The sequence below is a fragment of the Trichomycterus rosablanca genome, chromosome 15 (genome assembly GCF_030014385.1).
Source record: "Trichomycterus rosablanca isolate fTriRos1 chromosome 15, fTriRos1.hap1, whole genome shotgun sequence".
Taxonomy (NCBI): Eukaryota; Metazoa; Chordata; class Actinopteri; order Siluriformes; family Trichomycteridae; genus Trichomycterus; species Trichomycterus rosablanca.
In genome coordinates, this window is record NC_086002.1 from 29923472 (window position 1) to 29933464 (window position 9993).

General features: G+C 39.4%; 1 protein-coding gene across 1 annotated transcript in view; it reads right to left on the bottom strand.

Annotated features, from left to right (window-relative positions):
• The window catches only part of LOC134328789 (NACHT, LRR and PYD domains-containing protein 14-like), a 42964-nt gene extending 33514 nt beyond the window's left edge, over positions 1 to 9450 (bottom strand). Inside the window, exon 1 of the transcript XR_010014753.1 lies at positions 9343 to 9450. The gene's annotated coding sequence lies outside the window, so the exon portion shown is untranslated. The remainder of the gene's footprint in view (positions 1 to 9342) is intronic.
• Positions 9451 to 9993: the final 543 nt, after the last annotated feature.

Below are 9993 nucleotides of genomic sequence, written 5' to 3' on the forward strand. Positions count from 1 at the left end.
TCTTTAATAAGATTTAATTTGTATTGTTATCAATACCCTAAAGAACAGCAGCTAGCAGAGGGATACACCTAATTTAATACCAAACAGGAAGAAGCAACCACCCTAGACATGATGCAAAAAAACAGTTCAACAATGATATTTATAGAGTATAAACAGTAAACAACATACCAAATAATAAATGTATTTATAAACGGTTTAACAGGGAGATCATATTAACAAAAGAAAAACATTTAAGACTTTTAATATTTTAGTCTGGAGCGATAAAGCAAAATGATTTCCTCCAAACATTCCTGCATCCAGTCAGAGGGACGTATTAGTAACAAGGTAACCACCAGATATTTAACAGCTTCAGATCAGCAGCTGAATGCAGCAAAATAACAAACCAACAGGTAAGAAAAATTTGTACCACTATTACACAAACAATAACACTGTTAGTGTCACGCAGGGTCAAGAGGTGAGACAAGGAGAGGCAGACACATGCAGAGATGCAGACAAACTAAGAATTTATTTGTAACAAAAGGTAATCACAAGAGCTAGTAACATAGCTAGTAACGAGAGCTAAACACAAGAGCTAGTAACATAGCTTGTAATGAGAGCTAAACACAAGAGCTAGTAACATAGCTAGTAACAAGAACTAAACACAAGAGCTAGTAACATAGCTAGGAACAAGAACTAAACACAAGAGCTAGTAACATAGCTTGTAACGAGAGCTAAACACAAGAGCTAGTAACATAGCTAGTAACAAGAACTAAACACAAGAGCTAGTAACATAGCTTGTAACGAGAACTAAACACAAGAGCTAGTAATAACCTGGAGCAAGGAACAACCTGGAGCTAGGAACAACCTGGAGCTAGGAACAACCTGGAGCTGGGAACCGAAGCTAGAAACCTGGAGCTTAGGAACAACCTGGAGCTAGGAACAGAAGCTAGAAACCTGGAGCTTAGGAACAACCTGGAGCTAGGAACAGAAGCTAGAAACCTGGAGCTTGGGAACAACCTGGAGATAGGAACAGAAGCTAGAAACCTGGAGCTTGGGAACAACCTGGAGCTAGGAAAAGAAGCTAGAAACCTGGAGCTTGGGAACAACCTGGAGCTAGGAAAAGAAGCTAGAAACCTGGAGCTTGGGAACAACCTGGAGCTAGGAACAGAAGCTAGAAACCTGGAGCTTAGGAACAACCTGGAGCTAGGAACAGAAGCTAGAAACCTGGAGCTTGGGAACAACCTGGAGATAGGAACAGAAGCTAGAAACCTGGAGCTTGGGAACAACCTGGAGCTAGGAAAAGAAGCTAGAAACCTGGAGCTTGGGAACAACCTGGAGCTAGGAAAAGAAGCTAGAAACCTGGAGCTTGGGAACAACCTGGAGCTAGGAACAGAAGCTAGAAACCTGGAGCTTGGGAACAACCTGGAGCTAGGAACAGACTAGGAACAATAGCTAGAAACATGACTTAGAAACATGAGTTAACCTGAAGTGAAAGACCAGAGACCAGAGACCAGAGACCAGAGCCAAACCTAGCCAAAATAGTTCCCAAAGTCCGCACAAAAGCTGCCCCCCCCCCTCCCCAAAGGCACTACTCCTGGAGTGCCTTTAAGAAAAACAAAACAAAAACAAGGAGGTCCTGGGCCCTGCGGGGCAAATTTGAAGTCATTGAGGAAGTCTTGAGGCAGGCATGGCAAAAGCGTCAGAACACAGGCTGCTGACGGAAAACCCGTCAGTGAGAGTTCAGAAGCACGCTCTGGGAGTGCTGACTTAACAGGAGCACCATCAGGGGGCGCCAACTCGGGAACAGGAGCGCCGTCAGGGAGCACCAACACGGAAACAGAAGTGCCATCAGTGGGCACCAACGAGGAAACAGAAGCGCCGTCGTGGGGCGCTGACGAGGAGCCAGGAGCACCATCTAGGGGTGCTGACGAGAGTTCAGAAGTGCCGTCGGGGGGCACCAACGTGAGTTCAGAAGCACCCTCTGGAGGTGCTGACTTGAGAGTAGAAGCGCCATTGGGCGCGCCAACTTGAGAGCAGAAGCGCCATCTGGGGCGCCAACGAGAGTTCAGAAGCACCCTCTGGATTCTGCATTAATGCTGCCATCACAGAAGTGTAAATGACCTTTGCCAAGGGCACTGACACAGCCCCATACCATGACAGACCCTGGCTTTTGGGCTTGTTACTGTTAATAGTCTGGATGGTCCTTTTCATCTTTGGTCCAGAGCACACTGCGTCCATTTTTCCCAAAAAGACCTGGAATGCTGATTCATCTGACCACAATACACTGTGTGATGGTCCATCCTAGATGCCTCAGAGCCCAGAGAAGTTGATGCCGCTTCTGGACACGGTTAACATAAGGCTTCTTTTTTGCACAGTAAAGTTTTAAGTGGCATTTGTGCATGTAACTCTGTATTGTAGAGCTTGAAAAGGTTTGCCAAAGTAATCTCTCACCCATGTGTTTTTCTGATTTGGGGTTGTAGATCTAAAGTTATACTGAGTGTATATGCCATCTAGTTATCCAAAAAGAATAGATCTGAATTAGTAAGCTTGTATAGGTGCTTTTTTGTTTTATGACAAAAAAAAGCTGTTTGCATGTATAAATAAATAAAGCTTTTTGTTCTCCATGTTCCTCACAACATTGAATTTTTCAGGCTTCATGTCTTCAAAAGACACAATAACAAAAACCTGATCGAGGAAAACATTCTGCTTTCTTTTTAAATTCAAATTTAAATTTTCTTTGATTAGTTTGCTTGTACACTTTATAAATGAAAAAGGTGAAGAACTAAACTTGGCAGATTGCTACATACACTATTGTACATAAAAAAAAAACGTTGCAGTATATTGAATAAACAGCTCTTTTAATTTTGTTATTTTCCCAGTTACTCAGTATTTTATTATATCAGGGCATGTACATGTTACTTTTTCAAAAACAAAATATTATACAAAATATACAGTGGAATGACTGATTTCTAATTGTTTTGAGAGCTTTTTAAACTTCTTCCCAGACTCATATGCATTTACAACCTTCTTTCTGAAGGTCTCAGAGAGCACTTTAGATCTCACTTCAATAATCAAGAGCAAACTAATGTCTGAGGTCTAATCATTGCAGCTGATGTAGTTATGGTTCCACCTTGTACCTAGGGCTATGTGGGACCAATAATGGGGCATTTTGCTAAAGCCATAAGTCAGTGGAAGGAATAAAGGTTTTTATTTACCAAAGAGCCATTAAAAAACAGTCACACATGCTAAAATTGTTGTGCTCTTTAGTACCAAACTGGATGGCACCAAATAAATCAACAGAACATAACCACACTGTCCTACTCTGAGTAACATAACAGCTATAAAATGAATAAAACAAACAAACAAACAAACTCTAAGCTTCCCTGTAGGTGCAGGTAAAATAACCAAACTGAAGTATTTCCTAGCATAAGAAATTAAAACAGCTAAAACTAAAAACACAGTACATGGTTTGACACCAGTCCCCCTCCTTCTCTCTCTCTCTCTCTCTCTCTCTCTCTCTCCGTCTATCAGTCATCTTGACTTCCAATCTGCAGATGTAAACTTACCAGTAGTTTAACTGACAGCACAGAGTATATAATATCCTCTCTCCTTTAACCATGTCAAAAACTGTATATACACAGTAAAGTCACATTTTAATGACCATTTCTTACTTTCGATGTCGACAGCGTGTAGCTCAGCTTGGTGGGTATATAAGGTGTGTTATAGGCTGTCTGCACACATATCCCTCATTGCTCTCATGGGTAAAAGGGGCGATTTGGGGTCGAGGGTGGCAGTATTTTAAACTGAATAAGTTTGCCATTGATGCAAGAGGGCAACATCGGCTACGTCCTATGCACCCTCCAGCTGCTGTGGTATGCACTGCAGTCAGCACGGCTCCAGATACCTGTAACAACCTACCAGGACCTGATTGAGTCACTCCCAGTTTGTCTAGCTGCACAATCTGGATATTAGCTTTAAGAAATTAGTTTTTTTTTTTTCATTTGCACCTGTCCAGATAATTTATTTATTATTAATTGACTTGTTATTGACTTTTGCAAAGTTAATGTAGGTACAAGGTAAATATGCCTAAGGAATTTAATGTAGAGTGTGTTGGGGAAGGGACTATGTGAAATTGCCCAGCAGTGCGTCCTCAGGAGCAAGATAAGTAAGCACATAAATTAAGTGTAAATGAGTTGGGTTTATTTATTCATGATACATGATCATTTTGATTTTGCACACATAGTAAAATTATATAAAAAATGCATGTCCTATAATAAAACAACTCATCCATATTTCTTAAATGTTTTATGGTCTTTTGCATAGTTCAGCTTGCCAAAATGTGCACAGCTGCAACTGTATCACAAAAGTGATAGCTAGGGTTTTAATCATTTTATGTTTAGATGGTTTTAATTTGGATCATAAGAAGGAACACGGATTGAAGGAGAAACTTCAAAATCATGAAATGCAGAGAAAAAAGCTATCAATGCCCCTTTACCTCATTTTACCTAATTTCCTAAATGACTGATGATTATTCCAGTGTTGAAGGAGGATTACAAGCTTGCTATATTAATCACTCTTTAATTTAAAAAAACATCTCTGATCAGTGCATGGTGCTAAAACATGCCAACATGCAGCCATATTTGAGTCAGATGCGGGGTTCCGAGCCGACAGACAGCCGACACTGTCGAACCTGAGCCGGAATCGGCCCAGATCTATCGTGCTAGCTGGGTATTCGCTTTTTTTTTTTTTTTTTTTTAAGAGTCGCTAGAGGGGTCTGAACACTAACTAAAAAGTTAAAAAATAGATAAAAGTTAGATAAAAGTTGCTAAGTTGGCAACACTGGTTTGGGCTGAGCAGAGCGGTAGAGAGAACAGAGTGGCGACACTCCCATAGGGAACCGTTGTAAAGAGGGCGGGACATTTTTCTGTGCAGCTTCCATGTTGTGGAGCTCTGAAAAGTTCCAAACATTCACTTTCAACCCATAGAGCCATGGCTGGATTACTGACCGGGCCAGTGGGGCCAGCGCCCAGGGGCCCTTGAGGTCAGGGGGCCCCGGGGGGGCCCTGGCCCAAAACATTTTGCGATGCCTATCAACATTTATGATACAATATATTTTTATTTCCGAGGGCCCTCCATTTTAAGGATCCTCTGACTATTAGGGACTTTGACCCCAGGGCCTCTTGGGGGCCCTAGCCATGCTTTTGGGGCCCCTAGCCATGCTTTTGGGCCCTAGCCATGCTTTTGGGGGCCCTAGCCATGCTTTTGGGCCCCTTATGAAAATGGATGAAAAACTCTTTGCCCAGGGGCCCAGACTATCCTTAATCCGTCCTTGCATAGAGCCACATTCATTTCCACTACTTAGCAAGCATTTTCAGCGCTATGTTGCATTGTCATTAATATACTTAATCCTGTTATTGTTTAGCATTTCCTCAGCACTAAATGTTACATGTTTATCTCATTTAAAAGGTATGACTGAATTTAGCTTAGTCAGTTAGCTAGCTATCGAGATTGTTGACGTAGGGTAAAGTTACATTTTAAATTGTTCTGGTTATCAACTGGTTTACAGTGAGGAAAATAAGTATTTGATACACTGACGATTTTGCACGTTTTCCCACCTACAAAGAATGGAGAGGCCTGTAATTTTTATCGTAGGGACACTTCAACTGTGAAAGACAGAATCTACAAAAAAATCCAGATAATCACATTGTATAATTTTTAAACAATTAATTTGCATTTTCTTGCATGAAATAAGTATTTGATTTGATACAATGGAAAAACAGAACTGAATATTTGGTACAGAAACCTTTACAGAGGTCAGACGTTTCCTGTAGTTCTTGACCAAGTTTGCACACACTGCAGCAGGGATTTTGGCCCACTCCTCCATACAGATCTTTCAGGTTTCGGGGCTGTCGCTGGGCAACATTGAGTTTCAGCTTCCTCCAAAGATTTTCTATGGGGTTCAGGTCTGGAGACACTCCAGGACCTTACGGAGGCACTCCTTAGTTGCCCTGGCTGTGTGTTTCAGGTCATTGTCATGCTGGAAGACCCAGCCACGATCCATCTTCAATGCTCTTACTGAGGGAAGGAGGTTGTTGGACAAAATCTCGCTATACATGACTCCATCCATCCTCCCTTCAATATGGTGCAGTCGTCCTGTCCCCTTCACAGAAAAGCACCCCCAAAGTATGATGTTTCCACCCCATGCTTCACGGTTGTACTCATCCATCTTCTTTCTCCAAACATGGCGAGTGGAGTTGATACCAAAAAGCTCTATTTTGGTCTCATCTGACCACATGACCATCTCCCATGCCTCCTCTGGATCATCCAGATGGTCATTGGTGATCTTTAAACGGGCCTGGACATGTGCTGGCGTGAGCAGGGGGACCTTGCGTGCCCTGTAGGATTTTAATCTATGGCGGCGTAGTGTGTTACTAACAGTAATCTTTGAGCCCATCCCAGCCTTGTCCAGGTCTACAATTTTGTCCCTGGTGTCCTTAGACAGCTCTTTGGTCTTGGCCATGGTGAAGAGGTTGGAGTGTGATTGATTGAGTGTGTGGACAGGTGTCTTTTATACAGGTTACGAGTTCAAACAGGTGCAATTAATACAGGTAATGAGTGCAGAATAGGAGGGCTTCTTAAAGAAAAACTAACAGGTCTGTGAGAGCCTGAATTCTTGCTGGTTGGTAGGTGATCAAATACTTATTTCATGAAACAAAATGCAAATTAATTATTTAAAAATCATACAATGTGATTATCTGTTATTTTTTTTGTTTTGTTTTTTTAGATTCTGTCTCTCACAGTTAAGGTGTGCCTACGATAAAAATTACAGGCCTCTCCATTCTTCGTAAGTGGGAAAACTTGCAAAATCGTCAGTGTATCAAATACTTATTTTCCCCACTGTATATTGACAGTTAATGTCAGCTGCACTACTGCCGTTTTAGTGCATGGTTGTGATAAAATGAATGAAAATAGATTTGGGTAACCTGACATTTGCGTGCTAGCTTGCTGGTTTTAGACAACTTCTGAGGAAAAACAAGTGAGGACACAGTGAGAGAAGCTGCTCTGAGACAAGTGCTAATTGTATTTTATTTAGTCAGTGTAAATATTAAAAATTTGCACACATGCATTTTTGCTCACACTTCACCATTTTGTCGTCCTGTTGTTTCCTCTTACATTGTCAACATTGAAGTCCTTCAATAAATCCCTATATTTAAAACCTAAATGTGTCAGTCTCCCTTTTCATGTTGTGATCTCATCAACCAGGCAGAACATTGCCATTTGTTGATATTGTCATGATACATGCTTTTGTTGTACTGTATGTCAGGGTCTTAAAATATCAAGGCTGTGTGGTTGAGCAAGGGTTAACTCTTTTCTCAATGAGCAGATTTTACATTAGACCTAAGTTACATGGAGAAATCCTGCTTTGTGAACACATATCTCAGAAAATACAGAGAATTTAAAAAATTGTGTCAGATTAATTGATACCACTAGTCTTTTCGCCTAAAATGAGTTGATTAATCAAGAGTCTTGTTACAGAAATGATCATAAAACGTTAGAGCCATAATAAATCATGCTACTTTTACTTTCATACATTTGAAGGTAAATACTTTAGTACTTTTACTCAAGTGGAGGTAAAGAGTATTTTTACTTTTACTACTACTTTTACTGGAGTAATATTTTACTAATGTTTTACCTTGGATATCTTCACTTTAACTCAGCTACATGGTTTGTGTACCTTGTCCACCACTTACATTAGACAAAATGAACTTATATTCATATTCATAATTAATTCATTAATGTATTACATGTAGGAATCAATTATTAATCACTCATGAAATAAGACATGAATTAATTAATGTACCTGCACTATAATGTTAATGGTACGGTAGTGTGTTTATGAAAGTTCATTCAGTGCAGGTAAACCTTATGAATCCAGCCACATGGCTTGGTGCTTAGCCAAAATGATTATTATTATGAATCCTCAGGAAAGTGAAGGGAGGTTAGTTTATGCAAAAAAACAAAAAAAAAAGCTCTTTAATCTCTGTACTGTATATTGTCTCTACTATTTAATGACATTGCATTATGTAATGTATGCTAATATAATGCACTGTGTGTTAACAAGAACGACCTATTAACAAGTCATTATAAACATCAATCTTCCACTTCATATACCAAACTGACATTAAAGCAGATGCAGTAAATGTAAAGGCAGGTGAAAATACCCAGAAACTGTACAAATGTTTATTATTTAGTGTTTAATATTTCATTCACTGCTGCCGGTCCCATATGAGAACATGACAGCGCCGGGTTTGTTTGGAACTATTGGAGGGTTACATGAACCACGTGACCGTGTGACGGCGAGATCAAGGAGTGTCGCAACTCTCTCTCTCTCTCTACAGCTCTGACACAGAGCAGGAGAATCAACAGATGATTGTCTAATTATTGTCTAACTGTTGAAAAGAAAACAAAAATCCTCTCTGGTGTAGATTCCCATTGTACTCGTGACTCTGAACTCAGAACCAAGCTCAGTACCATGGGTGATCGGGCCTTCTGTTCTGCTGCCCCCCGCCTTTGGAATGCCCTCCCTGACCATTTGAGGGCTACATAGATGGTTGGTACTTTTAAAAAGAGACTCAAAACCTTTCCTTTTAGCAGAACTTACGAGTAATTTTTAATTAATGTGAGTGAGTGAGTGTGGCTATTTTTTTTATTATAATTATTATTTATTTTTATTGCTTTTTTTTTTGTAGTGATGTCTTTTATCTTATGGCACTTTGAGATTTGTACCAAATGTAAAGTGCGTTACAAATTAAATTTATTATTATTATTATTATTAATAATATAAGTAATAATTATTTTAATAATAATAACAATAATAATAACAATCTTACTCTCATCAAAGTAAGTGTTAGCTTTCTATTCACGTTCTAGCTGGTGGTTTCTTTATAATCATACATACAGTAGAGTGGACACAGTAGAGTAAAAATATTCACACACATAAAAATGTTCATCTGAAGAAGCTCATTTCAACCTTTCTTCTGTAAAGTTTAAACTCTTAATGCAATACTCTCATACATGTTTATTATTTAATTTTTTATGTTTTATGTATATTATTGATGTTGTGTTGTGTGGGTTTGTGAGTTTGTGTGGATGACAGAAAAACACAGTAGAGAAAATAAAAGATTAAAAATAGCTGTGTTGGTGTGGACTGAGCCCAAATGACAACGTTAAATGTGACCTGTATTTCCAGACAGTTCCCGTACAGAAAAAATATCAGGTAATAAACAATAAATTCGAAATATTTTTCCATTAAGTACAAATGAATAACATTTACATATTACAGTTTTATATTCAGTTACTCACCGTGATTATCTCCAAACCTTCTTTACGTTTCTCTCCAGACTAACTGTAGAGCTCACTTTCACTTTAACTCGATTTTAATGCCGCCTTCAACTGCTCCACCTAATAGTCCAGAGTTCAAAGTCCCGTGTACAACCTGAATCTACACTAGAGGGGAGTTTAGTTTGTAAACAGTTAAACATACTGAATCAGACGGTAATGAAATTGATATTTTTGTGTGTGAATAAGATTAAACGACCTTCATGTGTTATTAATGAGGAACAGAAATACCATCTTTTTTCTTTCTTTTACACTATTAGTCTACAAGTAAACGCTGCACTCAAACTAACATATCCATTTTCCTAACCCACCTGAATTCTGCTTCACGTTCTGACAGAAAATAGCTGCTATTCTCTAATACAGTCCTGTCCAAAATTTTGTGCACCTCTGAATCTAATCTTATGGTTGATCAAGTGATAATAAGTTACAACTGTCATAATGAGCTCCTTTGTGCCATGCCCCCAGGCTGGTTGGAGGGCAAGAGAGTTTGGAGAGAGCCGATTCAGCAGAGTAAACACGGAAGGTTTGAATTACACTAATACAACTGTACAGTGAATGTAAAGTGGATAATGGATAATGAGGAATCAGATGGTTATATATGGGATCATGAGGATT